A 19,760-nucleotide genomic window follows, 5' to 3' on the forward strand; every position below is an offset into this window, starting at 1 on the left:
TGCAATGGAAAATGCAACTTACTGTTAGCATGGCTTAATTAATGAATACATTTAAGAATGACATGAAATTCAATGTTCTAAACAACATTTGCATGCATCATTAGAATATTAAATATAACATTTGAAATACAAAAAGCAACTTACTCTCACTGCTGCCACCAAGCTATTCCACCTTTTTCGGCACTGGTCAGGTGACATCGCCTCATGGGATGAAGAGGTCACCACAGCCACAATCTCCGACCAAATTTTTCTATATGCACGGGGTAGAGGTTTCTCATGCACACCCCGTGTAAGGTCTGCCCACCGTGCATGCATCTCATTGACGAGAGCCTCATTCGCCTCATCATTAAAGGCTTTTGACCTTTTCCTTTCGGTTTCAAACTCCTGCGACATTCTGATTTATTAGATTATGAATATTTTAGATTATTAAAGTAAGATTTATATTGGCTTTTACACCATGAAACCCAGCAACAATAAACAATTCTTTTCTCCTCCCTCTCTATCAGCACTCTCTCTCTCTCTGACCCTCCCTGTGCCTTCTGAGCATGTGTGATGACCCCTGACCTCCCAAAACGCAGTAAACAATAATCGGCTGCAAAAAAAACCTCACGCATGCGCACAAGGCCGTTGCTAGGGAAGCTTTTTTTTTGGACTTCCGTTTCCGGTGGGCGATCGTAACATCACTGAAAATTCACATCGCCCATTCCACATTGCCGGGCTAAGGCCGAGTGGAAAATCGCCAAAAAAAATGGGCCTTGTACCAGCGATCAGTAAGGCTGAGACATTCTACATCACTGGAACAAGGCCCATTTTTTCCGGCAATGTCCCCCTAGTGGAAAGTGGTCTTAGTGGTCATCTGCCCTAATTTCTCCTTATATGGCTCAGTGTCAAATTTGTTGTCTTATAATAATCCTGTGAAGTGCCTTAGGACATTTTATAATGGTAATGGTGCTAGATAAATAAAGGTTGTTGTTATTGTTGATAGGCGATGGCCAAATTGTGCAGAGTAAGCTCCCATAAATGAAATAAATGATCAGATCATTTGTTGGTTGTGGGATAAATGTTGGCCAGGACATCAGACAGAACTCCCCTGCTCTTTTTCAAAATAGTACCACAGAATGTTTTACATCCAGCTGAGAGAGTAGATGGGGCTTTGGTTTAACGTCTCATCTAAAAGACATCTTCTCCGCAAGTGCTGCACTCAGTCAGTAGGGCTGAAGTCCTTGGAGTGTGGCTTGAACACACGGTCAATGCAGTGAGAGGCCAGAATGCTGCCACTGAGCTAAGGTTGTGAATACAAACTCCATGCGAAATTGTGAGGTTGAGTTCAATAAATCTGCCAATATGTGGGCTAGCACTAGAGGGCTAAAATGACCACGAAAGCTGGCAGAGATCAATAGATTTTTGGACTGCAGGGGAATCAAGGGATGCGGAGATCGGGCAAGAAAGTGAAGTTGAGGTCTATGATCAGCCATTAAATGGCAGAGCAGGCTCGAGGGGCTGTATAGCCTACTCCTGCTCCTATTTCTTATGTTCTTATGTATCAACAATTATATTTCAACTAGAAGGCCCACTGTCATCTTCTCAAGGTAACTAGGATGAGACAATAAATACAACCTTGGCATTGTCACCCACATCCTGAGGGCAAACGGTGAAAAATGGAATTAAATTACCCAACCTACAGGTCACTTTTATCTAGCGAGTTAGATTGGATTCAGATTCAATTCAGATGTCACAGCTGAATGATTATGATTCATGTTGTAAGTTATCTTGTCATTTATTCTCCTTGCTTCGTATGCTCTATAATGGCTTAGAATGTCACTTTCCTATATTCTCAAAAAATACATTCAAATACTCATTGAAACCATCAGCTGTGCCTCAGTTGGTAGCACTCTCACCTCTGAGTCTGAAGGTTGTGGGTTCAAGTCCCACTCCAGAGACTTGAGCACAAAAATCTAGGCTGACACTCCAGTGCATTGCTGAGGGAGTGCTGCACTGTCAGAGGTGTTGTCTTTCGGGTGAGATGTTGAACAGAGGCCCCGTCTGCCCACTGAGGTGGATGAAAAAGAACCCATTACACTATTTTTTGAAGAAGAGCAGCGTTAGTTCTCCCCGGTGTCCTGGTCAATATTTATCCCTCGACCAACATCACTAAAAAAAACATATTATCTGGTCATTACCACTGTTGTTTGTGGGGGCTTCTGTGTGCAAAAGTACTTCATTGGCTTTAAAGCACTTTGGGATATCCTGAGGGTGTGAAAGGCACTATAAAAATGCAAGTCTTTCCTCTCTACTATCTTTGCTGAGGAGGAATAGTTTGTGATGAGTGCAAACGTCAGCCCTTTGTGACAGTGGAAAGTGCAACATGACGCTAATGTTATTGGATGGCCACTGTGTGCAGTAATTCTAGGTGATTCACTGTATATTATACAGTTACTTGAATAATAAGACACCAGATTATTCACAATAATACAATTTGTCTTCATATTCATCCATGGTATTGGCCAGTGGGAAAGGGCATCACTGACTGACACCAAAGATGAAAACAGATCTTGTTTGTTCCTAATCAGCTGATTCTCCACTGGGCTCCCACTTGCAGCGTTCTGTGTCCTTACTTGTGTTGTGTAAAATGAGGTGATAATGAATGAGAAGGTGTTGCATTTACTGCTGCTTGTTACTCTGCTCATTTTGGCCCAGGGCACCATTGGCACCTTTGCTTAACTGTTGCCACTAAACTGCCAATTTTATAGGATAACCGTGGATTTTCCTCGGCTAGTTTTAATTTTTGCTGACCCTCCTTTTGTTCAACCTCCAGGCAAAGAGACACCAGCAGGATTCAACATTCAACCAGACTCGTGGCTGCGTGGCACCCTGCAAAGCCGTTAAGCCGAGTCCCTGTCTGCCGACTCAGGTGGACGTGAAAGATCCCAAGGCCACTGTTTCAAAGACAAGAGTTCAAAGAAAAGAAAGAAAAACTTGTATTTATATAGCGCCTCTCACGACCACTGGACATCTCAAAGCGCTTACAGCCAATGAAGTACATTTGGAGTGTAGTCACTGTTGCAATGGAGGAATTGTGGCAGCCAATTTGCGCAGTGTTAATGACCAGATAATCTATTTTTGTTATGTTGATTAAGGGATAAATATTGGCCGGGATACCGGGGATAACTCCCTCAGCACTGCACTGGAGTGTCAGCCTAGTTTTTTGTGCTCAAGTCCCTGGAGCGGGACTATGAACTCACAACCTTCTGACTCAGAGGTAAGTGTGTTACCCACTAAGCCACAGTTCCCCCGGTGTCCTGGCTAGTATTTATCCCTCAACCAACATCACTAAAACAGATTCGCCGGTCACTATCACATTGTTGTTTGTGGGACCTTGCTGTGTGCACATTGGCTTCTGCATTTGCTACATTACAACAGTGACTCCACTTCAAAAAGTACTTCAGTGGCTGCAAAGCATTTCAGGACGTCCTGGGGTCTTTCATTTTTTTTACTACTCAACTAAAACATAGCCCAAGGGCTTCAAAATCACATTGCTGTTTACTTGCTTTCATTTCTATCTATACGCATACATTTTTGCCAGTAAATATGTGGATGGACCCCACCCTGACCCCACCAAAGTTCACGGGGTCAGAGATCGGGGCAGCGATATGCGGAGCAGGCCTTTGGCATTTTGCTGGAGGGAGAAATAGATCTAGGTTGCCCCCTACCAGAAAAGGCTGCGTAGTGCGTCGTAAGAGGAAAACCATAGGGGGGGGGGGGGGTGTGGCACTGTCACCCTGGAACAAAATGTGGTCACCTCACCCAACAAGTGCCTTTTGTAAGGGAGCCATGCCAAATTCTAAAACATAGTTGTCCTCGCTTGAATGTTTAATTGGTTAGGAGGTAGGAGACAGAGAGTCAGGATAATGGGAACGTTCTCTGCTGGGATGTGACAAGTGTCCATCCGTAGGGATCTATACTTTCCATCATCATAGGCAGTCCCTCGGAATCGAGGAAGACTTGTTTCCGCTTACAAAGTGAGTTCTCTGGTGACTGAACAGTCCAATACAAGAGCCACAGACCCTGTCACAGGTGGGACAGACATTCGTCGAGGGAAGGGGTGGGTGGAGCTGGTTTGCCGCGCGCTCTTTCCGCTGCCTGCGCTTGATCTCTTCACGCTCTTAGCGTTGAGACTCGAAGAGCTCAACGCCCTCCCGAATGCACTTTCTCCACCTCGGGCGGTCTTCGGCCAGGGTCTCCCAGGTGTCAGTGGTGATGTCGCACTTTACCAGGGAGGCTTTGAGGGTGTCCTTGTAACGCTTCCGCTGCCCACCTTTGGCTCATTTACTATGACGGTGCTCCACATAAAGCATTTGCTTAGGGAGTCTCTTCTCGGCCTTTTGGCTAAGATCAAGTGTAGTACCGTTTCTGACCAGCCACCATGACCCCAGGGTGGTTCCTCCCTGGTCAGGAAGGTATATGCTTGCATTTTTGGAAACAGGAGGTGGGTGGGGAGGTTTGACCCATCCACCTCCACGGAGGTGTGTGGGGGACCTGACCCATCCACCTCCATGGCACGAACCTGGTATTGCAGTACTTCCAGGAACGGTGCAGTGGCTCTAGGCCTTTTGGCTAAGAGCATTGGCGCAGAGTGATCCTTGGCATGTGCAAGGTGACCTCTCGCGTTTGTGATTTGACAAAGAATTGGAACGATTGGCTACGAATTTAAAATAAATTTAAAAAAAAAATTTGCTTAGGGAGTCTCGTATCTGGCATGCGGACGATGTGGCCTGCCCAGCGAAGCTGATCGAGTGTGTTCAGTGCTTCAATACTGGGGACGTTAGCCTGGACGAAGACACTCATGTTGGTGCGCCTGTCCTCCCAGAGGATCCGCAGGATCTTGCGGAAACATCGTTGGCGATATATCTCCAGCGACTTGATGTGCCACCATGTATATCAATGACTTGGGTGAAGGAACAGGCAGTTGTATATCCAAGTCTGGAGATGACGCTAGATGGGAGCAGGAAGCTACAAAGGGATACAGGCAGATTAAGTGAGTGGGAAAAACTGTGGCAGATGTGGGGAAGTGTGAGGTCAACCACTTTTGATCTGAGAAAGGAAAACCGGAATATTTTCTTAATGGCGAGCGGGTGGGAGCTGTGGAGGAGGAAAGCGATTTGGGTGTTCATTTGCACAGAACACTAGGAGCTGGTGCACGGACAAGGTTCCCTGGCGCGCTGCATGGCCGCCAATGTGTGGATTAAGCTGCGTGGCCACAGAGCCGCCAGGGAACCCACGCAGCTGGCTTGTTGGCCTTTCAACGTAAAAGCCATGCATGCGCGGTGTATTGAATGGTCACGCAGGGCCCCCCCCAAATAATTACAGGGAACGTTTGCAGCCACACGGCCGTGCAACACTCTGGAGGTCCCGCGCAGCCAGCTCACCGGCTTTTAAACGGAAAAAACCCGCATGCACGGAAATTTGAATGGGCCGCGCAGCCCAAAAAATATTAGCGGAGACATTGTGCACAGGTGCAATAAGAAATCAAAAAGGCTAATGGAATTTTGGCCTTTATCTCAGGCGGGTTGAAACACTAAAGTGAAGAAGTGATGCTTCAGCTGTACAGAGTCTTGGTCAGACACCACCTGGCGCACTGCGTTCAATTTTGGGCACCAAATCTCAGAAAATATATTACATAGGATAGGATATACGGCACAGAAACCGGCCATTCGGCCCAACCAGTCCATGCCTCCTCCCGTCTTCCCTCATCGAACTATCAGCATAACCCTCTATTCCCTTCTCCCTCATTTGCTTGTCTAGCCCTCCCCCCCGGCCCTTTAAATACATCGATACTATTCGCTTCAACCACTCCCTGTGGTAGCAAGTTCCACATTCTCACCACTCTCTGGGTAAAGACATTTCTTCTGAATACCCTATTGGATTTCTTGGTGATTAGCTTACATTGATGGCCTCTAGTTATACTCTTCCTCACAAGTGGAAACATTCTCTCTGTATCCACTCTATCAAAACCTTTCATAATTTGAAAGACCTCTATTATGTCAGCCCTCAGCCTTCTATTTTCAAGAGAAAAGAGACCCAGCCTGATCACCCTTCCCTGATATTTATACCCTCGTATTTCTGGTATATTGGCCCTGGAAGTGGTACTGTGCAGATGCATCAGAATGATGCCAGGGTTTAAAGGGTTACATTAGGAAGACAGGTTGTGTGAACTTGGTTTGCTTAGAAGGTTGAAGGGTTTTTGTTTTAAGTTCATTTTCAGGACGTAGGTGACGCTAGCAAGGCTGGCACTTATTGCCCATCCCCAGTTGCTTTTGACAAAGTGAAGGTGGGCTACTTTCCCTCCAATTCTTTTATTGGCCCGTGTAGTCCCTGTAACGGGCTGCGCGGGCCATTCAAAATTCCGCGCGTACGAGTTTTTTTCTATTTAAAAGCCAGCTCACCGGCAGTGCTCTGTGTGGCTGCACGGCATGAAGGGAGCGTTGGTGCGGGCCTGCTTCTTCAACCCGCTGCATTTTGGACCCGGCCACAGTGAAGCAACGACTGACAGTATAGCTGGGTTCCAGGAATTTCGGCCCCTTCATTGTATTGGCCTGAACTTCTGCTCTCTGCTCTTTTAGCCAGTTTACTTTAGTTGGGCTGAAGTGACGGAGGGGGGAATTCTGGATGCATTTGTTAACGTGCTCATAAGCTGTCAGCCCACAGGGTGGTTTCAGGATCGGCAGGTTTAAATGGACAAAAAGTTGTTTATAGTTTCAATGAAATGTAGCAGGAATGACGACAGCAGCCCAGGCCTAAAAAAAGAACTGACTTCCACTGAACTGCCAAAGTACAAATGGTAGAAGATTCTTAAGAACGCTCCACAGCTTGTGGAAAAATTACAGACAGCTACTGCTGAGTAACCGAGCTAAATCATTGAGGATCAGCCATGAACTCATTGAATGGCGGTGCAGGCTAGAAGGGCCGAATGGCCTACTCCTGCACCTATTTTCTATGTTTCTATGTTTCTAGGATAGAATGGAGGCCAACGTGAGAAACAACTTAGGGGCTGGTTTTGTTTTTAAAAAGTCTGTATGCGGAATGGCAGGAATTTCACTGTGTACCAGCGAGCAAAGGAAGGCACACTTGTAACCATGAGAATGGACGCGAGCTGTAAAACCGTAATCTTTCCAGATTCCCAGAGCTTTTCGAACACAGGCGCAACGCCTGCAATCCAGCAACCTCGGAACTGATTCCCTGCCGGGTTTTGGGTTTTGCCGGATTTCGGACAAGAAAATCAATCGTCTGAAATCCGGCAAAACTCGGGACCGAATCCGTGCCGGATTTCGTGTTTTGCCGGATTTCGGGCCTCGCTGTTGGCGCTCCTCGCCGCCCGCCGATTCTCGTGGCCTCTCCGGCGCTGTATTTTTTTTACCAGTCTCCTCGTCCCTCCCCGTCCGATGCCACCATCTTGGCTGCCTCAAAAGTGACCGGTTTTCGGACAATTCCGGATTCGAGACGTTGTACCTTTACTTGAATTCAGCAGTTCATCAGAGCCTGTGAAAAGAAGAGAGACGTGTACTTGTGTCTTATCACCTCAAGATCTATCACGCTATCATAATTGTTTTCATGCGCACACAACAAGTTACTTTGAAGTCTAATGATTTTTGTTACATCGGGCAGCGCGGCAGCCATTTTGGGAACAGTAAGATACCACGAGGAGTAAAATAAGAGCCAGATCCAGCAAAACGCTTTTTCACACGATCACGTAGAACAGGACATAAGGGCACGGTAATGTGGTGTATCGGTTATGTTATTGGAGGAATAATCCAGAGATTGTGAGTTCAAATCCCCCCCCACCCCCGCCAAGGCTGCTTGAGAATTTTAATTCAGTTTAAAAAAATAAACTACAATTAATTTTAGATGTTTCCACTTGCGGGCGAGATCACAACTAGGGGGCCATAAATACAAGATAGTCACGAATAAATCCACTAGGAAGTTCAAGAGAAACTTCTTTATCCAGAGAGTGGATACAATGTGAAACTCGCTACCACAGGGAGTAGTTGAGGCGAATAGCAGAGATGCATTTAAGGGGAAGTGAGCACATGAGGAAAAAGGGAATAGAAGGATATGTCGATGGAGTTAGATGAAGAAGGGTGGGGGTGTGGGGGGGCGGTGGAGGTTCATGTGAGGTATAAACCATAAACCACAAGTTTCAGAATAAGGGGCCACCCATTTAAAATGGAGATGAGGAGGAATTTCTTCTCTCAGAGGGTTGTAAATTTATGGAATTCTCTGCCCCAGAGAGCTGTGGAGGCTGGGTCATTGAATATATTTAAGGCGGAGATAGACAGATTTTTGAGCGATAAGGGAGTAAAGGGTTATAGGGAGAGGGCAGGGAAGTGGAGCTGAGCCCGAGATCAGATCAGCCATGATCTTATTGGATGGCGGAGCAGGCTCGAGGGGCCAAATGGCCTACTCCTGCTCCTATTTCTTATGTTCTTCTGACAGGGACCTGTTGGGCCGAATGGCCTGTTTCTGTACTGCAAATACTTTGTAGTACTCTAGTTGTTTGATTCACATCATGGGAAATTTAAAGTGGCTAGTCTCAGTTCTCTGAACCACGAGACTGAGCCACAATTACTCTGCGGCGTCACAGTGTGGATTAATGGCTCGAGGTATGTGAGTTTAAAGTCAAGAACATACATCTTGATCTGTGCACATTAAGGTAAACTTACATGGCACCGAAACAAGGGGCAAAAAATAGCATCAGCAGCAGTTTGTGAGGGAAGGAATTTCCAACAGATTGCTGCTTAAATACTTTGAGATAATTAAGTTAAGAGGAGATAATTTCTGCTCACTGAGGCTGCTGTTGTTTTAAGACTTTTTTGAAAATGTGCATTTTCCGTTGATAGCAGTTTTAACATGTCACACTGGAGCCAGGGTGAATTAAACTGAAGAGCAACATAGTCTAAACAAACAGCCTTCACCATTATCACTTGACTGACAACATAATAGCACCTCCTTTGCAAACTATGGTCTGTAGACCCACTCCTTCGGACACTCTGGAAAGCGGGATGCCAGTAACGTTAAATGGCTCTTAGTCTCTCTGCAAATGTTAAGGGTCGCTATGCAACAAGCTGGGATTTCATCTTGTTGATAATAGAATTCATCAGTTTCATGTTAAAAATGCATATGCGATGTCGTTCTCATTCTTCTGCTTTTACAAATGGAATTTAACTAGAAATAGTTACTGAAATACATTTTCATGAGAAAAAAGGCACTGGCAGAATTTGTCACTCGCACAATGTCCTTTCACGCTCAACCTCACGCGCGCTCTAATAATGATCGCAATGTTTGCAGTGGTCTGTATTTGTCCTGAGACCTAAGCAGAACTGCTCTACCAGGTTCGTAACGTGACACATTCACATTGGTTCAGAGAACATTCGTGTACTCATTTAGTAAGATGCAAAAGTCATCCCCACTCTCAAATAAAACGTTCCATCCTTTGAAATGTTCCATATATTTTGCATGCAATGGTCAAGCGATCCTGAATGTTTGAGGCGGTGCAGCAATCACTCTTGTTTGAGAAGGGATGTGCAGCTAGGAACAGTGGAAAATATTAAAGAGGAACCTGCATGAAATTTGACAGCGTGATTTACTTCAGATTTGACTAGTTCTCATTCTGCAGTTGTTTTGAGCAGTAGGGTCGCATTGGCTGCGATGTCTCCTGATTGTGAGTTTTGCACATACTGATGCTATCAGCTTTATATAGCACCTTATCACATCTCTCCGAGAGGTCTCAAAGTGCCTCACATTGCAATGAATTACTTTGAATTACAATGGCTGTTGTTATGTAAGCAAACACAACAGCCATTTTGCACACAGGAAAACCTGGCACTCAGTAGTAAAATGACTGGGTGAAGTTGAGAGAGATGCAAGGCTTTTAGCAGAAGGCTCAATGCTCAACATGTACGACCATCAGCTAAGGAAATAGAACGCTGAACTATATAGCCAAAGCAGTAGAGCACAAGCCAAAGGCAGTCATCCTCAACATGCTGTAATCAGACCACACCTTGAGTACTGTCCAATGCTGATCAATGAGACACAAGGGAGCCATTCAAGTCATGGAGGCAATTCAGAAAGAACCAGGAGATTGTTCCTTAGCTTCAGAGGATTGAATTATGAGGGCCAACTGGAGAAAATTAGGGTTTTTCAGCTTGAAAGGGGGTAACCGAGAGGTGACCTGACAAGGGTAGAAAGATAGTAAACAAGTACAAAAAAGATAGACTGAGATCACTACTTCAAACAGAGAGAAAAAAAGAAAAAAGAACGCTAGAAAGAAAGAAAAAACGAAAGAAAGACAGATTTGCATGTATATAACACCTTTCACAACCACGGGACGTCCCAAAGCGCTTTACAAGAATAAGTACATTTGAAGTGAAGTTACTGTTGTAATATAGGAAATGTGCAGCCAATCTATGCACAGCAAGCTCCCACAGACAGCAGTGTGGTAATGACCAGATCATCTGATTTACTGATGTTGATCAAGGGATAAATATTGGCTACGACACTGAGGATAACTCTGTGTAGTGCAGTGTGCACCATTTACAAGATGCACTGCAGCAACCCGCCAAGGCTTCTTCGGCAGCACCTTCCAAATCCACGACCTCTACCACCTAGAAGGACAAGAGCAACAGATGCATGGGAGCACCATCACCTCCAAGTTCCCCTCCAAGTTACACACCATTCTGACTTGGAAATATATTGGCTGTCCCTTCATCATCGCTGGGTCAAAATCCTGGAACTCCCTCCCGAAAAGCACTGTGGGAGTGCATTCACCACACGGATTGTAGCAGTTCCATGACAGAGGAGGATGGGACAACCTTGGATCTAGCCTGGAGGTGGCACAAGTTCAACAGATTCCCATTAGTTCTATAGTTTAGTTCCACTCCAGTGGGGAGCTTGCTGAGGGTGAGATGAAGCATTGCCGCAAGAAAGATCGAGAAGAGTGTTGGTGCGATGATGCAACTTTGCTTGACCCCGGTCCAGACGTGGATTGGATCTGTGGTGGATCCATCTCGAGATGAGACTCCCAAAGCAAGCGCTCTACTCAGAGCTTCTTCACGGCATGCGAACCCCAGGTGGGCAGAGGAAACGTTTCAGTGACTCCCTCAAAGCCTCCTTGATAAAATGCAACATCCCCACCGGCACCTGGGAATCCCTGGCACAAGATCGCCCTAAGTGGAGGGACAGCATCCGGGAGGGAGCTGACCACATCGAGTCTCGTCGCCGAGAGCATGCAGAAACCAAGCACAGGCAGCGGAAAGAGCGTGCGACAACCCAGGCTCCACACCCCACTTTCCTTCAACCAATGTAACAGAGACTGTAATTCCCGTATTGGACTCTTCAGCCACCTGAGAGCTCACTTTTAGAGTGGAAGCAAGTCATCCTCGACTCCGAGGGACTGCCAATGATGATGATGTAATAGTTCAAGAAGGCGGCTCACCTCCACCTTCTCAAGGGCAATTAGGGGTGGGCAATAAATGCTGGCCTTGCCAGCGATGCCCACATCCCATGAACGAATAAAATAAAATTCCCATATTCTTCTTCGAAATAGTGCTGTAGGATCTTTTATATCCACTGAGAGAGCAGCCAAGGACTCATCCGAAACAAGCCACCTCCAACAGTGCAGCACTCCCTCAGTACTGCACTGGAGTGTCAGCCTAGATTTTTGTGAACTGCGACAGAAGGACAAAGGGATATATATTCAAACTAATGAGAGGCAAACATAGAATTGTTCTACAGTGACAGCACTTCAAAAGTGCTTTGTTAGCTATAAAGACATTTGGGATACACTGAGGTCATGAAAGGCGCGATATAAATGCAAGCCTTTCTTTCTTTACTGTCATAGGAACATGGAAATGCACAGGACTGAAGAAGACCAGAGCAACCCATCTGGCCAAGCCCATTGTCAATGAAATATCATATCACATGAAGCCTCTCATAACCCTCTATTAACTTTTTCTCCAACTCCTTATCCATTTTCGCTCTTGATCAGGCCCCACTGCCTCCCTTGGCAGTCCATGCCAATCATTCTCCATCCTCTAACTGGATGCTACTAAGTACGTGAATATTGATTAATACATGTGTAATGTATGCACCTGTGAGAATGCTCATAGGTTTGAAGAGCTGTTGCATCATGAGTGGCTTAGCCAGTCACATGATGTTCACAAGACTCAATAAAACTCCAGTCAGTTGGGTCTAGGTCATCCACAATGAGGTATGCAGTTGTGAGCCAAGTGGATGAACTTGTAATGTGTATTGTGATTGTTAAACCTTTATTAATAAACCAACTAGTTCTTAATAGCAATGTTTCACTCTGTAATCTTAAGCAAAGAACCCATGGACCAAATACATTACAGCATGAATAGGATTTCTGGCTAGGTAGGCTAGAATCTAGGCATAATTTAAGAAATGGTTGGATGTCATCTTCTTCTTAGGCAGTCCCTCGGAGTCGAGGATGACTTGCTTCCACACTAAAAATGAATTCTTAGGTGACTGATGAGTCCGATGCTGGACCTACAATCTCTGTCACAGACGAGACAGAAGGTAGTTGAAGGGACGTTGGTTGAAGGGACGGGTGGGTGGGGTGCTTGGGTTGTCGTGCGTTCGTTCCGCTATTTGCATTTGGCCTCCGCTTGCTCCTGGCGAAGATTCAAGGTGTTCAGCACCTTCCCGGATGCTTCTCCACTGTTTTGAGTGGTCTTGGGCCCGGGATTCCCAGGTGTCGGTGGGGATGTTGCACTTTTTCAAGGAGGCTTTGAGGGCGTCCTTGAAGCATTTCCTCTGACCACCTGGGACTCGCTTGCCGTGTCGGAACTCCGAGTAGAGCGCTTGTTTTGGGAGTCTCGTTTCGGGAATGTGGACAATGTGGCCCAACCATCGGAGCTGATCGAGCGTGGTCAATGCTTCGATGCTGGGGATGTTGGCCTGAGCAAGAACACTGACATTGGTGCGCCTATCCTGCCAATGGATTTGCAGGATCTTGCGGAGGCAGCGTTGGTGGTACTTCTCCAGTGCTTTGAAGTGCCTGCTGTACCATAGTCCATGTCTCTGAAGCATATAGGAGAGCGGGTATCACTACTACCGTGAATTTTGTGCCAGGCTTGAGGTTCTGGTCTTCAAACACTCTCTTCCACTGGCGACCGAAGGCTGCACTGGCACACTGAAGGCAGTGTTGGACCTCGTCATCGACGTCTGCCTTTGTTGACAGTAGGCTCCCGAGATATGGAAAATGGTCCACGTTGTCCAAGGCCTTGTCATGGATTTTGATAATCGGGGAGCAATATTGTGTGGCCGGGGCAGGTTGGTCGAGGACCTTTGTCTTACGGATGTTTAGTGTAAAGCCCATTCTCTCTTACGCTTCGGTGAAGGTGTTGATGATGGTTTGGTGTTCGACCTCCAAGTGTGCGCGGACACAAGCATCGTCTGCATACTGTAATTCAATGACAGAGGATGGGACAACCTTGGATCTGGACTGGAGGTGACAGAGGTTGAACAGTTTCCCGCTTGTCCTGTAATTTAGCTCCACTCCAGCGGGGAGTTTGCTGAGGGTGAGAAGGAGCATTGCAGCAAGGAAGATCGAGAAGAGCGTTGGTGCGATGACACAGCCTTGCTTGACTCCAGTCCTTACGTGAATTGTGTCTGTGGTGGCTCTGTTGGTCAGGATCATGGATTACATGTCATCGTAAAGTAGGAAGAGGATGTTGACAAACTTTTGAGGGCAGCCGGCTTTGAAGAGGACGCTCTATAATCCCTCATGGTTGATACTATCGAAGGCCTTTGTGAGGTCAAAGAAGGCCATGTAGAATGGTTGGTGCTGTTCCCTGCATTTCTCTTGAATTTGACGCGCGGTGAAGATCATGTCCATTGTGCCCCTTAGTGGGCGGAATCCGTATTGCGACTCTGGAAAGAGGCGATTGAGGAGGATTGTTGCGATGACTTTCCCAGTGGCAGACAGCAGGGAAATGCCTATGTAATTACTGTAATCGGACTTGTCCCCTTTCTTGAAGATGGTCATGGTTACAGCGTCTCTGAGATCCCCTGGCATGTTCTCCTCATTCCACGAATAAAAAAAAAGGTGCTTGAGAATGTGACGGAGCCCAGACACAAGCTTGAGAGATTTAGAGATTTGCAATAAGAGGTTTATGTTCTGCAAAAGTGAAGCCTCGGTTTTTGCAGTGCAATACGAAGGTAAGAAGGAGATAGACTCATGACTGACCTCTGGAACGTGCCAGTGATGGAGAATCCATTGGCTATGATCCAGTGTTGCAGGGCTCGCTGATTTGAAAAAGTCTTCCCAATTTTAAATAATTTCTAGATAATGGCCAAATGACCATGAGTGTTTTGAGGCTACTCAAATGTCACTCTTAATTGAAAAGGAAGTGCAACTGCAAATGTTAAACACTGACCTCTATGAAAATGGTCTGAAAGCGATACATTTCAGGCACCGATACTTCTCATTTTACAGTACAGGTCCAAGATCTCAAAATCCGGCTGTCCGAAAATCGTAATTGTCCGAAAACTGGACATTTTTGAGAAAATTCCATTTGATATTCAGTAAAATAAAATCTGGAATTATTGTCCAAAAACTGGTGGGCCGGACTAGTTATCGGCTTCGCCGCTATGTTTTAAATGGAGTGTGATCGGTCCGAGCCTTGCCGAGCCTTGCCGAATGACCCTCGATCTGGCCCGACCCGACCTGACCCACGCCACCATTAGTACTTTGTCTGTCTCGGTAGCATACTTACGCTCTTCGGACGCTCTTGTCCGAAATCTGGAAAAATCCGAAAACCGGCATGGTCTCGGTCCCGAGGTTGCCGGATTTGAGACGTTGAACCTGTAGTTGTGAAGAGTTATCTCACATTGGCTGCGATGTCTCTTCAATGTGAGTTTAGCATATACTGGTGTCAGCACATTACCCTTGTGCTCCACTTTACGAGACACTTACTGAGTATCACTGTGATTTGGCAAGTTGCATTGTAAATTTCATGAGGCATCTGGACAGAGCAGATAGAGAGAAACTGTTCCCATTGGCGGAAGGGTCGAGAACCAGAGGACACAGATTTAAGGTGATTGGCAAAAGAACCAAAGACGACAGAGGAAAATCTTTTTTACGCCGCAAGTGTTTAGGATCTGGAATGCACGGCCTGAGAAGGTGGTGGAGGCAGACTCAATCTTGGCTTTCAAAAGGGAATTGGATAAGTACCTGAAGGAAAAACATTTTGCAGGGCTACAAGGAAAGAACGGGGGTGTGGGACTAGCTGAGGTGCTCTTGCAGAGAGCCGGCACGTGCTCGACGGGCCGAATGACCTTCTGCGCTGTATGATTCTATGAAACCCAGTTTCACAGCTGGCAGCTGGCCAGCTATCTATAACTTGGCATGAGGTCAGTTTCGAGCCTGTCTGGAGGCATTCCCTCCATTTGGCTAACCACTAGGAACTATTTTAGAGCATGGCTATTGCACCCAACTGCTAGGGTGATCATATTTTCTAAACCGAATCCAAGGACATACAGGGTGGAAAGAGAGCAAACTAGCCAGCACGTGTTTCAAGAAAACCGGCATGACGATTTTGTTGCTTCTGCTACTGAAATACGCGTAGAGATGACATTTTCACTTTACACCGAATCACGAATCTTGCACGTGTTCTGGTAATAGTGCTGTACCATCTGTATTCATCCCCGAATACCCTAACTTTTAATTTCTCAATTTTAAATATGTTCCAAACAGTCAGAGATTTTCCACATAAGGGGCCTAAGTTTCCACATGATTTGCGCCTGATTTTTAGGAGCAACTGGTGGAGAACGGACTATCTTAGAAATCGCAATTCTCCACATTTTTTTTTCTGCAGTTCTAGTCAGGTAGAACAGTTCTACTTTGGATCAGAATTTTTTCTTCAAAAGCGGGCGTGTCCGGCCACTGACGCCTGATTTCAAAGTTTCCACAGTGAAACCGTACTCCAAACTAAAGTAGAATGGAGCAAGTGAAGATTTTTGTAGAACTGAAAAAACCTGTTCTACACATTAAAAAATCAGGCGCAGGTTACAAATTAGGCGTCCAGAACGAGGTGGGGGGGGGAGGGGGGGGGAAGGGAACTCATTAAATTCTATAATAAATCCTTATTTATACTTCTACAAATATTATACAAATAAATCCAACCTGAATAAACATTTATAAGCAAAGAAAAGATTAAATAAACCATCTTCCTACCTGTGTGAAAGTGCTTCAGGCACGGAGAATTCTGCAGTCAGCCTGAGGCGCCCGTTCTTCCCGCGGGGGGGGGGGGGGGAGGCGCCCGTTCTGCCCGCGGGGGGGGGGGAGGGGAGAGGAAGCGCCCGTTCTTTCCCGTGGGGGGGGGGGAGGCACCCGTTCTTTCCCGCGGGGGGGGGGAGGCGCCCGTTCTGCCCGCGGGGGGGGGGGGGGAGGGGAGAGGAGGCGCCCGTTCTTCCCGCGGGGGGGGGTAGGAGGTGCCCGTTCTTCCTGCGGCGGGGGGGGGTAGGAGGCGCCCGTTCTTCACGCGGGCGGGGGGGAGGCGTCCGTTCTTTCCCGCGGGGGGGGGGAGGTGCCCATTCTTCCCGCGGGGGGCGTAGGAGGCGCCCCTTCTTTCCGCGGGGGGGGGGGAGGGGAGAGGAGGCACCCGTTCTTCCCGCGTGGGGGGGGGAGGAGACAGTGAGAAGGCTGCAAGTGCTGATGTGCTGATGGCAATGTGCTTTTATTTAAAAAATGTTCAAAAATTAAACAGCTACAAAGAACTACAAAAATGGTCGAGTGCCAATGTTTTTTTCACACTGAGCATGCGCGAATGCTCCAATGCGCACGCGCAGCGTTGCCGGCAGGAAAAAAACTAATTTAAATAGTACCCGCCCCCTCCCACTTACAAAATCGGCGCGAGTGTAGGCTCCGCCCCCTGGGCGCCGCGCCAGGCAGACAAGGAGCTGCAGAATGCTCCAGAATCGCGATTTTTTTTAGGCGCCGTTTTAGGCGCGAAAAACAGGCGCCCAGCTCGGAGGGGCGCCCATTTTTTATCGTGTGGAAACTTGGGCCCATGGTGTGAAACACCCTCTGTCTCAGATGGTTTCAGAAACCTCTTCCCAGTGGAAGAATTTCGACTTTGCTTTCTTTATTCAGTGAAGAAAAACACGATGCAATTTATTAATCTGAGATAAAGTAAATCCTCTCACTGCGACCTCGGCTTCTTCCACGACTTTTAAAAGTTCCAGCCAATTGGCCGAATCACGGGGTCAGGTGACTCAATCCCCCAGAGTGCAGTGCGGTCCAAGCTATCAATGGGCCCTTTTCTCTGCTGTGCTGCATTGTGGGAAGGCAGGGCCGCCATCGTCGCCTCTGTTCAACCGGCTCCTGGAATCCATTCCTGAGCTCAAAGCGGGTGGAAACAGGCCAAGAGTCTCCCCCGGGTTTTCTTTATATCTGCGTTTAAAAATACAAAGACTCTATACGGGGATGAATTTTCTGAACCAGGGACATTGTTTGCCCGAGGACAGACACAGTATCTAATCCAGGGACTGTCCCCAGAAAACAGAGACATCTACCATATGCTAAGTATGATATTGAACAACTTTGTAGTTATAGTATGTTAGCAGTTTCTCTATCAGAATTTTAGATGCATCGCTATGTTCTTTCCATTAATTGTATACATGCTACTTTAACTTGGACTCCCCCATCCCCTCCTCCACCCACGCAAGATTTGTTTTAATCTCCAGAGGTAAAAATCTATATTGGGGGTCATTTTTCACTTCAACCGGGGTGGATTACTGGGAGTAGGGGTTCAGTTCTTCGTTATACCCCCACACAATTTCCCTTTCCAATGAAGTTAATGGAATAATGGGTAACCGATCGGTTACTACCAGTTTTCCACCCTTGTCAAAGTTGAAAATTACCCCCATTATTTCCTCCTGACCCTCATATGATAACCAAGTAAACTTCATTGGAGGCAACATAACATGAAACTAGAAAGACCCACTAAGCTATTGTTCCACAAGCCAAATACAATCTACCCTATGATGGACTCTACCTCACGTATTTAATCTTCACAACAAAACTTGCGCGTAAGTACTCCCTGATCGACAAAGTCACACTACATAAGAACATAAGAACACTAAGAAATAGGAGCAGGAGTAGGCCATACGGCCCCTAGAGCCTGCTCCATCATTTAATATGATTGTGGCTGATCCGATTATGGACTAAGGTCCACTTCGCTGCCTTTATCGGTTATTCAATGTCCCAGCTTCCACAGCTCTCTCTGGCAGCGAATTCTACAGATTTACAACCCTCTGAGAGAAGAAATTCCTCTTCATCTCAGTTTTAAATGGGCGGCCCCATATTCTAAGAGTACACCCTCTAGTTCTAGTCTCCCCCATCAGTGGAAACATCCTCTCTGCATTCACCTTGTCAAGCCCCCTCATAATCTTATACTTATAAGATTACCTCTCATTCTTCTGAATTCCAATGAGTAGAGGCCCAACCTACTCAACCTTTCCTCATAAGTCAACCCCCTCATCTCCAGAATCAACCTTGTGAACCCTCTCTGAACTGCCTCCAAATCAAGTATATCTTTTCGTAAATATGGAAACCAGAACTGTACACAGTATTCCAGGTGTGGCCTCACCAATGCCTTATGTAACTGTACCAAGACTTCCCTGCTTTTATACTCTATCCCCTTTGCAATAAAGACCAAGATTCCATTGGCCTTCCTGATCAGTTTTTGTACCTGCATACTAATCTTTTGTGTTTCATGCACAAGTACTCCCAGGTCCCGCCATACTGCAGCACTTTGCAATTTTTCTCCATTTAAATAATAACTTGCTCTTTGATTTTTTCTGCCAAAGTGCATGACCTCATGCTTTCGAACATTATACTCCATCTGCCAAATTTCAACTTTTTCTATATTCCCGAATAAGCCACTCTGTTTAATTCCACTCCATTTATGACCTTTCTGTGCAGATCAATGCTGGGGATGTTGGCCTGAGTGAGAACACTGAAGTTGGTGCGTCTATCCTGCCAATGGATTGGCAGGATCTTGCGGAGACAGCGTTGGTGGTACTTCTCCAGTGCTTTGAGGTGCCTGCTGTACATAATCCATGTCTCTGAAGTATATAGGAGGGCGGGTATCATTACTGTTCTGTAGACCATGAGCTTGATGCCGGGTTTGAGGTCCTGGTTTTCAAACACTCTCTTCCTCAGGCGATCAAAGGCTGCACTGGCACACTGAAGGCAGTGTTGGACTTCGTCATCGACGTCTGCCCTTGTTGACAGTGGGCTCCCAAGGTTTGGAAAATGGTCCACGTTGTCCAAGGCTTCATCATGAATTTTGATGATCGGGGGGCAGTGCTGTGTGGCGGGGGCAGGTTGATAGAGGACCTGTCTTATGGATGTTTAGTACAAGGCTCATGCTCTCGTGTGCTTCGGTGAAGGTGTTGATGATGGCTTGGAGTTCAGCCTCCGTGTGTGCGCAGACACAAGCGTTGTCTGCCTACTGTAATTCAGTGGCAGAGGATGGGACGACGTTGGATCTGGACTGGAGGCGACGGAGGTTGAAATATTTCCCACTTGTTCTGTAGATTAGCTCCACTTGCTGAGGGTGAGATGGAGCATTGCAGCAAGGAAGGTTGAGAAGGTTGGTGCGATGACGTAGCCTTGCTTGACCCTGTTCCCAATCTGAATTGGATCTGTGGAGAATCCGTTGGTCAGGATCATGGTT

The 19,760-nt window shown here is 46.6% G+C and overlaps 1 pseudogene; it reads left to right on the top strand.

The window, feature by feature from the left end:
• Positions 1-4,366: 4,366 nt before the first annotated feature.
• LOC139278845 (U2 spliceosomal RNA) lies at positions 4,367-4,601 on the top strand (annotated as a pseudogene).
• The last annotated feature ends 15,159 nt before the right edge of the window (positions 4,602-19,760 follow it).

Source organism: Pristiophorus japonicus, chromosome 1, assembly GCF_044704955.1.
Source record: "Pristiophorus japonicus isolate sPriJap1 chromosome 1, sPriJap1.hap1, whole genome shotgun sequence".
Lineage (NCBI taxonomy): Eukaryota > Metazoa > Chordata > Chondrichthyes > Pristiophoridae > Pristiophorus > Pristiophorus japonicus.